This window comes from Xyrauchen texanus, chromosome 24 (genome assembly GCF_025860055.1).
Source record: "Xyrauchen texanus isolate HMW12.3.18 chromosome 24, RBS_HiC_50CHRs, whole genome shotgun sequence".
NCBI classification, from domain to species: Eukaryota; Metazoa; Chordata; class Actinopteri; order Cypriniformes; family Catostomidae; genus Xyrauchen; species Xyrauchen texanus.
This window is the reverse complement of record NC_068299.1, coordinates 5098996-5117346: the sequence shown is the minus strand read 5'-3', so window position 1 is coordinate 5117346 and position 18351 is coordinate 5098996. Positions and strand designations below refer to the sequence as shown.

Genomic DNA, 18351 nt, shown 5'->3' with positions numbered 1-18351 from the left:
TATGGAAAATAAGGGGTGGTTGTTTCTGGGGGTCACCAGGTCCCTTCTGCCTGGGGCCCCCAGAGTCTCTAGAAACGCCCCTGCCTATGCCTATCAGTCAGAAGACACACTGTCTCCTAAAGCATGAAAACAGATATGGAATGGTCTCAAGCTGCTTGTACGAGCATGACACCACAAACAACATATATTAAGATATGTAGAATAATACATCATGAGCTCAAAAGAATATATGTGATAAAAAAATACTGTAATAATTCAATTAATCACATTAGGTTAAATGCTGTTCAGTTTAAAGATATATTTATATATCCAGGCGTCCACCCCTTCTATATATATATATATACTGGGATATAGCTATGCCTTTAAAAAGAAACAGGGTTGACAGTAACAGTGATTACAGTTTTACAGTTCATTTAGCCAGTACTAGATTCATAATTTATGCAGTTGTTTATCAGAAAGAGAAATTAATGCTGTTATTTCTACAAACTTTAACTTTTTAGTTATCAGTTAATTTCTGTGCAAAATTATGGTAACAGAGATGACAATTTAAGATTGACGCCTACTGACAAACCTAGAAAAATAAATAGGATAACTTACTTGTAGAGATCACATCCTGAGATGATGATGTCTTTTGGATTATTTTTTATTATTATTATTATTTATGGAAGTTTACATTATTTTAATAAGGGGGAGTTATAATGGTAACAGGGTTGACAAAAAACTTGGGGACACAACTTTAAGTTCTTTTAAAAATATATTATGTCCACAAAACAAACAATATAAAGAGAGAATAAATACAAAATACTAGCTTTTATAGACACTTTTTTATGTTTTGAGAAATTTTGCATATTTGCTAATACCCAAGGAATAATCAAAGGCTGGGGACAGGCCAAAAGGCATCCTCACTTTTACAAGTAAAAGGAAGTTAAAAAATGCACCTATAAAAGCCATTGTTTACATATGTGTTAACGAGGGACACAAAAGGAACATATTCCCTTCGGTTAAGCTGTAAGTGTTTAATTGTTTTTGTTTGTTCTATTAAAAACAAGTTTTTTTTTTTTGCAAATCTCAGCAACTTTACCCTTAGAGATCATTAAGACATAATTAATCCCATCTTACTTACAAACTGTTTAATAGTTTCTCATGACTATATAGGGGAAAATGGGGTAAGACCCCCAATAGTCATGTACATGATAAATGTGATGCATCATCCAACATATAATCAAGGCAAATATATAGAAACGTGCTAATTTTGTTATCATCAAAATTAAAAATTATGAAAAGGGGCCATCTTACCCCACTACTGGGGCAAGATGACCCCCTCAGGGTAAACATGTCCAAGGTGGCATTTTATACCAATGGTCTAACTTTACCATGTCACTTAAAAATAAAAACAAAATTTTTTTTGTCCAAAAATCGAAATACTTTACTGTGTCCACAGATCATTAACAAATAGACATAAAAACTAAGCCTTAAAACTTGCAATCAGCATATTATGGCACTCATCCCCATTAGTTTCCCCCTGCAGTCTATGTAAAATGATTTGCCTTGTCCACCTTAAACAAACTCAAACCAATCAAATCCAAGAGTCTGTAAGACTACAAACCACACCCACTTCAAAGAATACCTCTCATCAAATCAGTTGACATGACATCCACTTACATTGTTCAGATGCAGTTATACAGGGTATATACATCTAGACTTAGTCAACACAATTTGTAAATCAAATGAAATCACTGTATTATGAGTCATAATCTACCAAACACTATAGCAAGTGATCCACTATAATATAGCATCTATATCAACATGTACTGTGTTGCAATGTAATTGTTGAACGTAGGCAAGAGTGGATAGTGAAACGATTCTCTTTCAAAGTAACATCTCCCTCATCCCTGGCTAAGTCCAGCCTGAGGCCTCCAGGTCTCCTGAGACTCTGCTTCACATAACTTCAAAGGTAGATTTACCCTAATTTCTGCACACAGACACACACAGCGAAGGATCTTTAGAAATTAATTAGAAAGATGACATCTATAATGAAGCTTGAGCATATCCGTCCATCTCTATCTATCTGTCTGTCTGTCCTTCTGTCCATCCATCTATCTATCTAGATTGGTACACATTCATAAGGGTTTTCAAGAGTTCATGTCAACTTTTTAAGGTGTTAGAAATCCCTTGGAACCAACATGTTGTTTCTTGTTGAAGAAAGTCTAGAAAGAAAAACGGCACATTCTCAGTGGAGTTTTGATTATTTAATGGGCAATATCAGGAGGTGCGCTGCAGTGGGACCTTGTATTGATGTGCAGAAAAAAGGCAGAAGCACAAGGTGCCTAGAAGAGGAGAAAAAACTGTGATAATTTAGCTGTGAATTGATGAAAACAGCTGAACTTTCATCAAGGGCTGTAGCATCACCATCTGTAGTAAAAGGTTTTGACAGAAATGCTATGGTTCCGTATTAAAACTATAAAAGGGGAAGGAGGGTCTACTTAGTTTTAGCATAACAAAGGCAGTTTTAATTATAGATTTTAAATATTTAGGCTTCAAGTTTTTCCAAAAGAAAAAGCTATACTTTGTTTTATAGAAACCATAATTACATTGACCTATTCAATAATGATCAGCCATCCATGGTCAAACGCTGTGGGGATTCTTACAAACTAAAAAAGTACTTTAAAGCCTGTAAAAAAGCCTGACTCAGGGCAATTTACATGTTTGGTGGTAAAATATGAAATGTCTCAACTCTACCCACACAAACACATACATAGGCCTAAAAGACTAGGAAATATTTATCTTTTTTTCTTTTCTTATGTACTCTATATTGACATATGGCTCTGTGGCAGGGTGGAGGGCGGGGACGGGTCGTGATCCTACACACCCGGTCCCGTATTAGGCTAATTATGCCTCCGTGAGGGTTAAAGGTCGACTGCAGGGGATCGTGCGGGAGAGAGAGATCAATGTATTACTAAAATCAATCAATGTATTACAAAAATAATACTAGCATTAAATGCATTGAATACCATAGACAATACATATGGGTTATATACCCACATATGCATTCTAGGAGTTGACATGGAAACTCTCTTAAATATAGAAATAATATTCAATTCATGTAAAAATGAAGTCTTTAAAACTAGACTCTGAGTCATTTTTGACCCACATGTGCGTTCTTGGGTTCAATCAATATTTAAAACATTTACAAAAAAATAAATCCAGTATTTCCATTAGAAACACAGTCCCAACTCACTAAAATGACATTCATTTATTGTATACTTATTTCTGTTAAATGAATTATTTTAATTACCTTTTCAGACATATTTTTTTAGTGTCTATTGAATGTGCAATCATGATTCTGTTCAGGTTTATTAATGATATCTTTTAATGAAGAAAAAAAAGTTGTACGGGTTGCGATAAGATTGGGGAACAGAGTGCAATGTTGTCATTGTTAGGGGCCCCAAAATCTTCATCACAGTATGAGAATGATTATAAATTAAATATGACATGTTCTTAGGTGTGCCAACCCTTATATATTTTGTGGTTATCATTATTTCTAGATTGCGCATTTGAATGCACATAGTGTGATGATAATTAATGATAAATTAACCATCGATTTGTAATATTGGTGTATGAGTGCTGCAAAACGTTTTATCGATGGTTTTAATTTGGTCTATAATTGACCGATTAAATATCGGCAGCTGATACATAGATGCATTCCTAGAATCAACACAAAGGTGAGTAAATAATGACCAAACGTTCATTTTTCAGCTGTGCTGCAGAAGGTAGCATGCTTACCCCTAACATATAAAAAAAATTGTTTCACTTATGGGGACCAGGGTTTGAATCTGGCTTTAGTCATGTCCCCGATCCTTTGCCCCCTCTCGCACCCCTGCTTTCCTGTCCGCCTCTGTTCTATAAATACATTTGAAATATATATATATATATATATTTAATAGAAAGACATAGCGTGTATATGAGAAATGTCAGCTAGTACTGTATCTTATATATACACGAGAAACTTCAGCTAGTACCGTGTCTTTCTTTTAGAAATAGGCCTACTTAAATAGGCCAATGAAATCCTGCAGACGACCTTGTGTAGAAGATTTTTCTCAACTCTTGTCAAATAATTCAAATGGTGTAGTGGTCTATTGTATATTTGTGCCTTATACATTTATTTATTGGTGCTATTATACTGTAAGGATAAAAAAAAGTGTTGCATGTGAGTATTCGGTTTAGCTGCTAGACACTCAGCATGTCAATCACCTCCTTTATTCATGAGGGCCAATTTTAGAGGAAAGATGTTTGAGACAAATGTTTGGATTTCATGGTATATCTTTATGCGTGCGTGCCTCTCCGTAAACTAGTGCTTTTCTTATCCTCTTATCTCTTATTCACAAGAAAGAGCGAGGGCTTTATTGACCGTGTGGGCCAGCGGTGCTCTAGTGTTCATAGGGTTGTGAATAGGATAACAGAAAGCATCCCTCTTATAAGAAACATTAATCTTGTTATAATTGGATTGGACTCTTGTAGTCATCAGCAATGGAGAATAATGGAAGGTCTGCAGAAATGTGCAATTTGATGTTGTGTGTGGTGTTTAGCCGTGTTTATTTTGGCAGAGCACTGAAAGTGCAGTGTGTGTCTGACAGTTTATGTTTTTCATTACAAATCTGGTGAAACGCTGTCATCTCATCATTGTCTGTGATACTGTGTTGAGTTTGTAGCAGTTACAGATGTTTATAATTGCACTTATGTGTGAACCTGCAGCACTTTGCTTTAGTGCACAGCAAGTGAACTGACCATGATCCCTGTGTGTTCACACTCAGCACCTGTTCACTCTGAAGCGCACACAACCATGTATCAATTTGATTACATCACAGCCTTTTTCGATATGACCATATCGAGATTCTGACAGGGATGGGTATTGATACAGATGTCCCAATTCAATTCAATTTCGATTCACAAGCTCTCAGTTCGACTCCAATTCAATAACAATTCATATGTTTAATTTATAATGTCCATTTTGCTTACATATAAAACCAATTCTCTCCCAGCTAATGCTGTAATATTGTACATCTATTATATAGGGGACCTTCTAACTAGGTACATTGCAAAAATATACATTTTACTAATGATCGTTATTACTGTTTACTCCGAAGTGCACACAACTTAATTACATTGCAGCCTTTCATATCGTGATTCTGATAGGGCTGGGTCTTGATACCCAGCTGATTTCCCAATTTGATTCGATTCTACATCAATTTCTAAATTATAATGTCCATTTTGCTTACATTTGAAAAAAATGTCTTTCTCAGCTAATGTTGCTAATTATACTGGTTACTCACATGTACTCACTCAGTAGGCACATAAAAACATACTTATTATTACTTTTTTTTTATTATTTTGGTCACATTTTCCATTTTTAAAATAAACAAACCCATGTATTGCATTAGTAAATATGGTATTATATTGCATATATTGTATTTAGTTGTATTTTTTTGATTACATGCATAATTTGTAATATTTCCAAGTATTTACATTGATTTGTTGAACACGGCCCTGTCACTTTAAAAAAAACTGGCTTTGTAAAGAATGTCTGTAAATTAATAATCAATTATTAATGAGAGAGGACTCTGTTGGCTTTACCTCATCTGTGCTATGCGTGATTAGAATTAATCTAAATGTTTTTGTTGTTGTTTTTGTTTTTGATCAACAATTGACTGTTTTGGGGCGGCTGTGGCTCAGTTGGTAGAGCGGGTCGGCCACTAATCGCAGGGTTAGTGGTTTGAATTGTGGCCCACACGACTCCACATGCCGAAGTGTCCTTGGGCAAAACACTGAACCCCAAGTTGCTCCCAATGGCAGGCTAGCACCTTACATAGCAGCTCTGCTGCCATTGGTGTATGAATGTGTGTGTGAATGGGTGAATGAGTCACCGTGTAAAGCGCTTTGAATACCGTTAAGGTTAAAAAGGTGCTATATAAGTGCATACCATTTAAAGAACAGAAAGGGTGTGTAAAGACATTATTCACTGACAAACGGATTGCATGAATCTCGTCTATGGACACACATTACATGGATATTCCTAAATGTTTCTTGCCAGCAAAATTATTGGAACATCATGAGGTTGAGTAAATGATGACAGAACTTTCATTTTCAGGCGAACTATCCCTTTAAGATGACTTGCGTTAAGATTATTCTGTATTGTTTTATTCATGCAATTAGTTTGAAACAATGCATAGATTTTCTTATTTCATACTTCTCTACTCTTTACTGTATTCACACGGATGAAGTACATGTCACTTGCACTAATAAAGCAAATGAGATAGTGTAAATTGGGTTGGGTGTGACTTGATATGTTTTGCTGGTACTCTAAGCTCCTCTGTTCATTGGTTCATATAAATGGGTTATACAGCTTATTTTGGCTGCTGCTGTACAATCCCTCAATCTGCTGATCAAAGACACTCTAAACTGCCAGAAACTACAGAAGGCAAACACGACTGCTGTAGCAGTAGCGGCAGGGGTGGTTTCTCTCAGTGTGTGAACTCCTATGTGCCTGACAAAAGAACAAATCTAGATGGACAGAATATGTTCATGTCTGGTCATGTGAATATGACTGCAGTTAATGGGTCATCCAGTGCCAGGAATCTTGTTATAGCTTCTAAAGGGTCAATACACTGGACATGAGAACATGAACAGGACAGCAAAGAGAGAAGATCAAAGGGAATACTAAACAAAACCTTTGGCAAATGCAATGGAAAAATGGGTGAGATGTTGAAACATCTCATTGATAATAGTGGATAATAGCAGTGGAGGGTCAAGTTAACTATGTACTCAAAAGCAACTGTTATATATTACAGACATCAACAACACAGTGAAAGGCTATCCACAACTACTAGTTCTAGTGCGACATCTTGTGGAGGATTAGTTTGCATTTGTAATCATCCCATACATCGTTTACAACCTCGTTTATATTAGTATACAGGCATACCATTATAAAAATGTTTTTCCCCCAATATGTAATAATATATTTAGTGTTCAATAAACTACTAGTTGCAAAAATCTCATGTTTCCGCCCGGTTTCGAACCGGGGACCTTTCGCGTGTGAGGCGAACGTGATAACCACTACACTACGGAAACTTCTTCTTCGGCCCTTTTTTTGATAGTGAAAATATACATACATATAAACAATAAATCAACGTGCAATATTTTTGTGATTATATATGTCTCAGATCTGTGAAAACAACATTTAGCACTTTCCATGACAGAAAATATTGAAGAAATTTATTTTTCAAAGACACGAACACTTTACGTTTTTGCAAAACTTAAAATGTGCCCTGCTTCTTAAACTTCTCATTTTATTTCAGCTTCACATTCCACAACTTAAGTTGTATTCAATTAATAAATAATAAATGTGAGGGAAACGTCTCTATGTATGTATGTTACCTCGGTTCCCTGAGACGAAGTGAACCAGACATTGCGTAGTTACCCATAGGGAGTGCCTTCATACACATCCTATTTGAAACATCTCTACAATAACGCCAATATTCTAATATTGGCTATGGTGTTTGAGTCCTGCCTGTTTTGGCGCGAAAACTCAGCTATAAAAACAGGTGAACAGACACAATTTCCTCAGAATTTCTGACTGAGAACAAGGAGTCTCCTAGTGCGCTAGAGTTCGCAATGTCTCGTTCCTTTTGTCTCAGGGAACCGAGGTTATGCAAGTAACGGAGATATTCCCTTACGACTCAGTCCACTTGACGTTATGTTGCACTACACAACATAACTTCCCAGACAGGAAACATATAAAAAGCATATCTTTATTTATGTTTCCGCCCGGTTTCGAACCGGGGACCTTTCGCGTGTGAGGCGAACGTGATAACCACTACACTACGGAAACCTCGATGTATATTAAGCACTTTCATTATTACAAATAACAACATGTAATATTTATGTAGTTCACCATCTCAGTTTCTTTGAAAATAAACTTTTAATGCATTGCTTAAAATGTCTCAACCTTCACAAACTTATTTGAATTTAGCTTCACATTGGTCTGCTTAAGTTGAAATCAATTAATTCATAATAAGTGTGAGAAAAACATGAAATATGTAATAGTAAATACATAAAAAAAATTGATGTTTCCGCCCGGTTTCGAACCGGGGACCTTTCGCGTGTTAGGCGAACGTGATAACCACTACACTACGGAAACCTTGACGTAATATCTTGTATTATAGATTATTTTTAGTAACTTTCGACTAGAGTGAGAAAATGGAAGAATCAGTTTTATTGCCAAGTATGCTTACACATACAAGGAATCTGTCATGGTGACAGGAGCTTCCAGTGCACAACAATATAAAAGCAGCAGCAAGACATAGATATTTATACATATACGTACATACACACCCCTTCATACATAAACACACATATAGTGCAAATCTAAAACAAAACCGTTATATAAAGTGTTATGTACAGTGCAAAAAGTTTTCCCTTTGTATGTAATAGCAGATGATGATATGTTGTAAAGTGTGTAATGCACATAATTATTCTCAAAATTATTTGAATTTAGCTTAAAATTTGTCAGCTTAAGTTGAAATCAGTTAATTCATAATAAATGTGGCAAAAACATGAAATATATAATAATAATAAATAAATGATGTTTCCGCCCGGTCTCGAACCGGGGACCTTTCGCGTGTTAGGCGAACGTGATAACCACTACACTACGGAAACTTGTAACGGAGGGTGAAACCTGCAAAAAAAATAAATAAATAAATAAATGTAGTTAAAAATAAATAAGTAAAGGAATAAATGGATTGATAAAACAAATAGAATTAGTTTTTAATTCCCACATATATTTATTTATACATATAGCTCCAGTGCATCATTGGTTTAGAGCTCAATAGTACTTATCGGACGCAAATATGATGGACGTCCCACCTTAGCACCCCCTGACTCGCACATATTTATGCAGGGGAACGTTTTACAGAGAGTTTAACAATCCAGGATGTGCTTCGACATTCATACCGGCATACAGCTCTCCTAAACATCAATAAGCAACTCTACTCTAAATTTGTCATTTGTTGCGTGGTTATCGGCTTCATTCGCTAAGTTGGGCAACTCTAGAAATATGTGAAGTGTCAGCTATAGTTTTTTATTTTACTTTTTATTGCAGATATATACATACATATACCCTAAATAAGGGAAATGAAGCATGGTTGTATCTTTTACAATGAACAATCAGAACAATGGGATATTATGGATTTGCGGACATCAAAATATGAAGTTATATACACAGAAAAAAAAAGCATAAGGTTAAATCATATAATTGATAAATTTTGTGGTTTTGTTGAAGAAACAGCTCCCCGTTTATTTTGTGATTGTAGTATAACCAATAAATCTTGGATTGACTTTAGCTCTTGTGTTTTTAGCCCCACAAATATAGTTTACATGATATGGCTATGTCCTAACATAACATCAAAACAAGTCAAGAGTAATCGAGCACACGCTTCTGTGACGTAATGAAGCTAGGAAGCAAGTTGCAAGTTGACAATTAGTTTATTGACAGTCAAATTGAGAAGATAGGGGAAAAGTCCGGGGTGATGGTCTAGTGGCGCAGAGTCTCCAATGGTCAGATGATCGTGGTGAGAAGAGTGAAGAGAAGTGTTGAACAGACACGGCTAATCCGGTAACAGCAAACAGGACACCTAAACAGGGACAACGAGAGAACTGGACTGGAACTCTGAAGAGCTAACAACACCGACATCACAAACAACGATCTGACAAGGAGATGAGAGAGTGGTGAGAATTTAAAGGGAATGGGAATGAGTAACAGCTGGTGAGAGGAGTGATTGCGGCAGAGCGCTAATCATGGTACAAACAACACGCCCACACATTCACGCACCCACACAACACACACTAAGAACAAGGCACGAGACAAGGAAGAGACATAGGATTAAATACCGTGACAGTACTCCTCCCCTAGGAACGCCTCCTGGCGCTCCCAGGCTCCCTTACCTGCCGATTGTAGTCATCGATAAGGGAGTGATCCAGAATGTCTCTGGCCGGTACCCAACCTCTCTCCTCCGGACCGTAACCTTCCCAGTCCACCAGGTACTGAAATCCGGCCCCTCCGCCTTGAGTCCAGAATACGGTTGACCGAATAGTAGGTTCCCTGCCTACGAAGTCGCGGCGGGGGGAACCGAACCGGCGGGTTAATGCGGAATAAAAGACGGGTTTTATTTTGGATACATGAAATACGGGTGAATTCTCCTGTACGCTGGAGGAAGGTTGAGGCGACTGCCACCGGACTAACGATCTTGGTGACAGCTAACGGGCCAATAAATTTAGGTGCAAGTTTATTAGATAATGAACGTAGAGGAATGTTCTTAGTAGAAAGCCACACTTTTGACCAACGACGATACTGGGAGGCCTAGACCGTGGCGATCAGCTTTGGCCTTGGTGCGTGACCCCACTTGGAGTAGAGTCTCCCGGCCCTAGTCCAAGTGCGGTGACACCTCTGGATCTAGGCGTGAGCGAGGGGACCGCGACTCGATTCCAGACTAGGAAAAATAGGTGGCTGGTAACCTACACTACACTCAAACGGAGATAGGCCCGTGGATGATACTGGTAACGTGTTGTGGGCGCACTCAACAAAAGACAGTTGCTGACTCCATGAGGAAGGATTCTGGATACCAAACATCGTAACGCTCTCTCCAGATCCTGGTTGGCTCGCTCAGATTGACCATTGCTCTGGGGATGAAACCCTGAGGACAGACTAACAGTCGCTCCCAGTAATTTACAAAATTCTCGCCAAAATTTGGACACAAATTGGGGTCCTCTGTCAGAGACCACATCTGTCGGGAGGCCATGTAGCCGAAAGACGGGTCAATGACAATCACCGCTGTCTCCTTGGCAGAGGGTAATTTGGGCAAGGGAATGAAGTGGGCCGCCGAGAACCGGGTCCACCACGGTTAAAACTACCGTGTGTCCCTGTGAGGGTGGGAGGGCGGTGATAAAATCTAGAGCGATATGGGACCAGGGTCTCGATGGCACCGCAGCTGTTGAAGTAACCCGCCTGGGGGTCGATTGGAACTCTTACCAGTGGCGCAGACTGAGCAAGCCAAAACAAAACTGTGAACGCCACGTAACCATCAAAGGCCACCAGAATCGTTGCTTGACTAAAAACTTAGTTCGATTAACTCCTGGATGACAAGCCACATTAGAACAATGTCCCCACTGAATAACGCTGGACCGTAACCCTCCGCACAAACAAACGGTTCGGTGGGCACCGAGCCGGGCGCTACTCTTCTAAGGCCGTCTTGACCTTCGATTCGATCTCCCATGTGAGTGTAGAGATGAATAGAGTCTCTGGTAAAATGCACTCGGAGTAGACGGGCGCTCGGAGTGATCAAAAATACGTGATAAAGAATCGGGTTTGATGTTCTTGGAACCCGGCGGTACGAGAGAGTAAAATCAAAACGACCGAAAAAAGAGCCCACCGAGCCTGCCTGGAGTTTAATCTTTAGCTGTGCTAATATATTCCAAATTCTTGTGATCGGTCCAGACGATAAAAGGTACCCCTAACCCTCCAACCAGTGGCGCCATTCCTCCAAAGCTAACTTGACTGCCAACAACTCTCTGTTACCAATGTCATAATTACGCTCGCCGAGGACAAGCTGATGAGAAAAAACGCGCAAGGGTGTATCTTGTCGCCTGAAGGAGAACGCTGGGATAGCACTGCGCTCTACCCCCACCTCTGATGCATCGACCTCCACCACGTAACTGACGGATGGATCAGGGGTTATCAGGATGGGGGCTGAAACAAAGCAACCTTTCAGTTTGGCAAACGCAGCCTCAGCTGCGCTCTGACCACCTGAACGTTGTTCTGGGGAGGTCAGGGCGGTCAGAGGTGTGGCTAGTTGACTGAAATTGCGAATGAAACGCCGGTAGAAATTGGCTAACCCCAGGAATCTCAGTAGGGCCTTACGAGACTCTGGACTTGGCCAATCTACCACAGCCTTGATCTTCTCAGGATCCATGCGCATTCCCTCAACCGACTACGATGTACCCTAAGAAAGGAACAGACTGTGCATGAAAAGCGTATTTCTCGCTTTGACAAAAAGCCCATTCTCTAGCAATCTCTGAAGCACTAGCCGGACGTGCTGCACATGTTCCTGGAGAGAAGAAGAAAAATCAATATGTCATCCAGGTAAACATATATGAACTGATCAACCATGTCTCGCAGCACGCCATTGACGAAGTGCCTGGAAGACCGCTGGGGAGTTGGACAAGTCGAACGGCATGACCAAGTATTCAAAGTGACTCCTGGGGTGTTAAAAGCGGTTTTCCATTCATCCCTCCCTGATGCGGACCAAATGATAAGCATTACGTAAATCCAATTTCGCGGAAGATAGATGCTCCCTGCAACCTCTCAAAAGCTGAAGACATCAACGGTAGAGGATAAGTATTCTTTACCGTGATGTTGTTCAGCCCCGTAATCAATGCAAGGTCGCAGAGATCCATCCTTCTTCCCCACAAAAAGAATCCCACCGCTGGAGAAGAGGAAGGGCGGATGAATCCATTAGCTAGAGAATCAGAAATATATTTCTCCATAGCCTCCTCTCTGGAATCGAGAGTGAATATAACTTGCCCTTAGGCGGAGATGTACCTGGCAATAACTCTATGGCACAGTCATAGGGACGATGTGGAGGGAGAGAAGCCACCGAGACTTACTGAACACCTCCTTCAGGTCCAGGTACTTCATGGGCACGCTAGATAAATCCACCGCCTCTTCCTGAAAAACAGGGACAAAAACAGACCTAACAGGCAGAAACAAGACAAGACTTATGACATTGAGTGCTCCACGCTGACACAGACTTAGACTGCCAGTCCACTTTAGGGTTGTGATGGGTGAGCCAGGGATGACCAAGGACGATGGGGGCAAGAGGAGTGTCCAGTATGTAGAAGGAGATGGTCTCGTGTGATTGCCTGACGGACGAGAGTGATGTCTTCAGTGGCTAGGGAAATGGTGGGAAGTTTCTGGCCATTGAGGGCGTGAACAGCGATCCGGTGAGTGAGAGACTTGAGGGGACTTGGTGGTTGAGTGCAAAAGTGTAGTCCATGAAATTTCCTTCGCCCCAGAATCCAGAAGTGCTCGACAGTCGTGGACGGTGATTAGACCATTGAAGACTTACCGAAGGAGGGTAGATGTGGATGAGGTCTTCTGGCGGAGATCCCACCCGATAGTAGCCTCATACTTGCTATCGGGCGGATCCTTTTAAAGGACAGTTGTAGGCAAAATGTCCAGCACCACCACAGTACAAACACAGTCCCTGGGATCTCCGCCTTTCCTTCTCCTCCCGGAAAGCCGGGCTCGACCCACCTGCATGGGCTCGATCACAGACGGGCTGAACGCTGCCCCGCCTCCAGAACATTGACCGCCTAATCCTCTCAAGGGGCGGTTGGTTTGTACTCGCTGTTCCATTCTGGATAACCTTGCGCCCACTCTAGCGCCAAGGCGATCAAATCGCTTAGCTTGGTGGGGAGATCCATGGCGATATCTCCTTTTGGACGCCGATCAGCCAGCCCATGCAGGAACATGTCCCACTGCGCCTCGCTCCATTGGCTCTCCGCCGCTAGGCCCGAACTCGATAGAAAAGTCTGATACAGATCTCTCCCTGACGCAAGTCGGCCAGCACTCTGGCTGCCTCTCTACCGAGACAGCACGGTCGAAAACTCGCTTCATCTCCGCTGAGAGTGCTTGAAAAGAGGTGCAGCATTCATCTTGATTCTCCCACACCGCCGTTCCCCAAAGGGCCGCTCTCCCAGAAAGTAGCGCCAGGACAAAAGCTTACCTTGGTTCTTTCATCACAGAATGTTCTGGGTTGTAAAGAAAAATGCATTGAGCATCGTGGTTAGAAAAGCTCGCAAAAATTAGGTTCACCTGAATATAGCTCTGGAACCGTAGGCGGGCTCCGACTGGGAGGGGGCGCTGGTGGTGGTTGAGGAATCAGCGGCGCGGGTGGCGCAGTGGGAGCTCGCAGAAGTTGAATTTGCTGGGTGAGTCCGACACCTGCGCCACTAGAGCCTGGACAGCTGAGCCGTGTCATTGAGATTCTTCTCCTGGTTCTCCATACGAAGTCTGCTGTTCATCACTTAATTCTTCTAGGCTGTCTGAATTGTTACTCGCTGCTTCCATCTTGTGGTCAGATCGTTCTGTGACGTAATGAAGCTAGGAAGCAAGTTGCAAGTTGACAATTAGTTTATTGACAGTCAAATTGAGAAGATAGGGAAAAGTCCGGGTGATGGTCTAGTGGCGTAGAGTCTCCAATGGTCAGATGATCGTGGTGAGAAGAGTGAAGAGAAGTGTTGAACAGACACGGCTAATCCGGTAACAGCAAACAGGACACCTAAACAGGGACAACGAGAGAACTGGACTGGAACTCTGAAGAGCTTAACAACACCGACATCACAAACAACGATCTGACAAGGAGATGAGAGAGTGGTGAGAATTTAAAGGAATGGGAATGAGTAACAGCTGGTGAGAGGAGTGATTGTGCAGAGCGCTAATCATGGTACAAACAACACGCCCACACATTCACGCACTCCACACAACACACACTAAGAACAAGGCACGAGACAAGGAAGAGACATAGGATTAAATACCGTGACAGCTTCAATCTACAATAAGCAAATGGTAAGCAGGACCATAATTATCATACAAGAGACAGAAATGTAAGAATAAATACATGTGGGTATAAATAATAAAAAAAAAAAAAAGGAAAAAAAGTCATACAAAAATACATTCAGGAATAACTTTCATTAAAAACTAATTATATTTGCTTTATCAAGACATTTATTACTTTATATGTTTTCTCATCATTACATTTATTTATGTATTTATTTATTATTTTTGCAGGTTTTGTCCTCCATAACTATGTAATACCACGAGACTGAATTTTTCACTTTCTTTATTACAAATAATAACATGCAATATTCAATGTATTTAAAGAACTTTAAACAATATTTAAAACAACATTTAGCACTTTCCACAAGAGTAAAAAAGACATGTATTCAATATGTTCTCTCTCAAAGACACTAGCACACATTTAGGCTACTGGAAAAATAAACTTTAAATGCAAAACTTAAAATGTGCCCTGATCTTCTTAAAAGTCAAACTTAGCTTCACATACGTCAGCGTAAGTTTTATATAAGTAATAAATAATAAATGTGAGGGAAACTAATTATGAGAAAAAAAACGGGAACCCACAATGAAACCTGAATTATAATGTGAAGTACAATAACGTTACATATTTACCAGTGAGTTATTATCTGACCTTTGTCATTTCCATAATTGTGAATGGAAGCCATGTTACTGTTAAACATCGCTACATATATAGGACATTAGCTCATATTGATAACGTTACTGTTTTGTTTGTCTGCAATGACCGCAATTATCTCACTGTTCTGGTACTGGTACAACTTTTCAACTTTGTATGTTTAATAATTAATTTAGCTTTATTGCACCTTTCAATATAATTAATACAAATATATTATAAGATTCTAGCTGAAACATAATTCTAAGACAATAAGATCTACATGGGAAGTAACGTTAAATATTTATCAGTATTAATATGAAGCATGTGTTATTAATGATATATACATGTTACTTCCATTAATATTTGTTTTATCTATCTCTATCAACACTTTAACTATATTAGTCTTGATTACATTTATTCATTTTTTATGTGCTTTAAATCTCCAGGATGAAGAAGATGGGATTTCTTTCCAAGAAGGAGGACAGTTCAGTTTAGAAGAGACCCATCGGGGCATTTAAGACAAGACCCCTCCGCTGAGGCAATGATGATAAAAAAAACCCCCCTCCCTGCAAGACAAATTTGCACCTCAATTGGAGGAGGTCGTCTGCAACTGATCCACGTAAAAGGGGAAGGAGCTGCTGTTCCTATTTGGATCCCCATCAGAGGTACCTCTCAGCAAGAGGGCTTCCACTTTCACCAGGCTCGGTGGTGACAGGCAACAACGTCTATACCAAGCTGTTCCAGGCCCAGGGGATGACCGGAGTGGTTCCAGAGGCTGGTGGACCTGAAGCTGCCTGACGTGGTCCTACCGGGAGTCTTTGACGTTTTAATTGCAGAGCTCAACATGGCATCCATGAAGGTGACTGGGCAGGCCAAATATCCAGCGCTTCACGTGTCAGCCAGAGACACGGGCGAGAGGTTTGGACTCCAGTATGTGGAGCCAGGCTGTCGCCCTGTTCCACTGGACTGGGAGAAGCACAAGTCACAGAAGACAGTCCCACCTCTTAGGGAGGAAGAGACAGACCAGCCCTCCACCCAGCAGGTCTCACTACTACCTGTGGTGTTCCACCATCCTGCGTCCTCCTCAGCACCTACTGAAGAGAACATCTCTCAGGTAAGACACACTGAATTTACTCATTTACGTTTTAATTCACATGCACTTTCAGATTTGTGCCATTGATATTTAACTTTATTTGGCCTACTTTTTAGGAGATGGACGTAGCTCCTCTGCCTACTCCTGCCGCTGAGTAGGCTTTCCCTGCCAGTGTGGACGTCTGCCTACATGGCTTAGAAGGATGAATGGGGCGTGATTTCAATGCCCTGCTACTCGTTGGGCAGAGATGTGCTGCTACCGCCTCCTCCACTGGGGGTAGTGGAGCATAGCCGTTCTTTTCCCCGTGGTCCACGTTTGAGAGAACGTAGTCACTGCGCGTGCGTGCTGAGAGGGGCGCGTGCCAGGACTTAGATAGTTTGCTATGCACCTCAGGGAAGAACGGGGCAGTTCTGTGGGGCACGGCCGCTTCACAGCGTCCGGACTGCAAGAACCACTCATCAAGGTGAGACTGTCCAGGTACCTCTGGGGGAGACCACTCGAGATTGAGTTCTTCGACCGCCCTTGCAAGGACGCGAAGCATCTCCCTGTCAGTGGTGCGCACATGATCCTCGCCCTCGCTGGGGGGAGGGGCGGTAGCATCATCCATTGACCAGTCGCCTGATGCAGCGAGAAACATGACATCGTCATTATCATACTTATCATCCCCAGCGTCAGATCCACCAAACAAGACGAGGCCGCACGGTCCTTCAGAGGGCCAGAGCTCGTCTCACACATAGCGTATGGGGAAATATGCGCTTCGTGGAGATTGAGGGGCTCGTGGGGCGTGTGCCGGAACGAAATCCACCTCAAGTTCATCCTGCTCGACCTCGCGGCCCCGCCGTGCCCCCTCATGTGAACCCTCGGGAATCACAGAAGAGGCTGGTGGGAGGGCGCGAGAGGCTGAATCGTCCCTCAGAATGAGGGCGATTCGTGAGCGAAGCAACTTGAGACTCATGTCCCCACAGTGAGGACAGTCTGTCTCCATGAGAGCCGACTCTGCGTGGGCGTGGGCCAGACAGAAAACGCAGCTCTCATGCTTATCTGACGGCGGGATGTGTCTCTTGCACAAGGAACACTTACGGAACGACATCTTGAAAAAGACGCGAACACGTAAGTGGCTCTTCTAGATATATAAATATAGATTTATATTTATATAACTCATATAATTTATATTTATAACACAAGTATTTGCTTAAAAGGATACTCTACACCTGCCGATGCGCTGCGGAGAATCAGGATACTGAGGTCCATTCACCAGCGAAGCGGCGAGGTGGAGTGATGTTCGCTGGAGCACTGCAGGGGAGCGGAGATTCTTCTCTGCTATGAAGATTCCGTCCGCTGACTGGTGTGAATCGACGGCGAAGGTAGAGGGCTTCGAGACAAGAGGTAATCGCTGTCTTGAAGGAAGAAATTCTGAGGATATGGTGTGTGTGCACCTGTTTTATACTGCCCTGCAAAAGCAAAAGACCTTAACTCACTAGAGTGTGAAACTGAGAAAAATGACTTTAAAGTTTCTGTATTGTCCAGACAAAAGTATTATAGGTAGGACTCCCACAATTTCACAACTAGTTGCTATACTGAAGAAATGTTTGTATGCAAAAAATCTTGAGCTCAAAATTGACCTTTGACCCTTGTTTGGCAGTTACTGTACTCTGCCTTTGTATCATGTGCCAAAAATCAGGAGTCATGCAAAGGCAAAAGGCCGTAACTGACATATAATCAATATTTACTTGCTGTTCACCATACTTACATCCATTATAAGAACACCTAACCAAGGTCTAGTCATCATGGTATTTGTTTTAAATTATATAGAAGACCTTTGGTTGTTCCTATTTAGTGCTATAATGATCAGGATAGTGCGGCAACACTAACAAAGTTAAACCGTATAACAGATAAGTTACTTTGCAGTACAGTATGTACAGTATGAATAAATACAATACATATTTTCACAATAAAGAT

The 18351-nt window shown here is 41.2% G+C and overlaps 4 non-coding genes across 4 annotated transcripts; all 4 read right to left on the bottom strand.

The window, feature by feature from the left end:
- Positions 1-7052: 7052 nt before the first annotated feature.
- On the bottom strand, positions 7053-7125 carry trnav-cac (transfer RNA valine (anticodon CAC)). The gene has a single exon. It is a non-coding gene; the product is annotated as a tRNA-Val (tRNA).
- A 687-nt stretch (positions 7126-7812) lies between these two features.
- Positions 7813-7885, bottom strand: trnav-cac (transfer RNA valine (anticodon CAC)). The gene has a single exon. It is a non-coding gene; the product is annotated as a tRNA-Val (tRNA).
- Positions 7886-8121: 236 nt separating this feature from the next.
- trnav-aac (transfer RNA valine (anticodon AAC)) lies at positions 8122-8194 on the bottom strand. Its single transcript has one exon. It is a non-coding gene; the product is annotated as a tRNA-Val (tRNA).
- Positions 8195-8639: 445 nt separating this feature from the next.
- On the bottom strand, positions 8640-8712 carry trnav-aac (transfer RNA valine (anticodon AAC)). Its single transcript has one exon. It is a non-coding gene; the product is annotated as a tRNA-Val (tRNA).
- Between the last annotated feature and the right edge of the window lie 9639 nt (positions 8713-18351).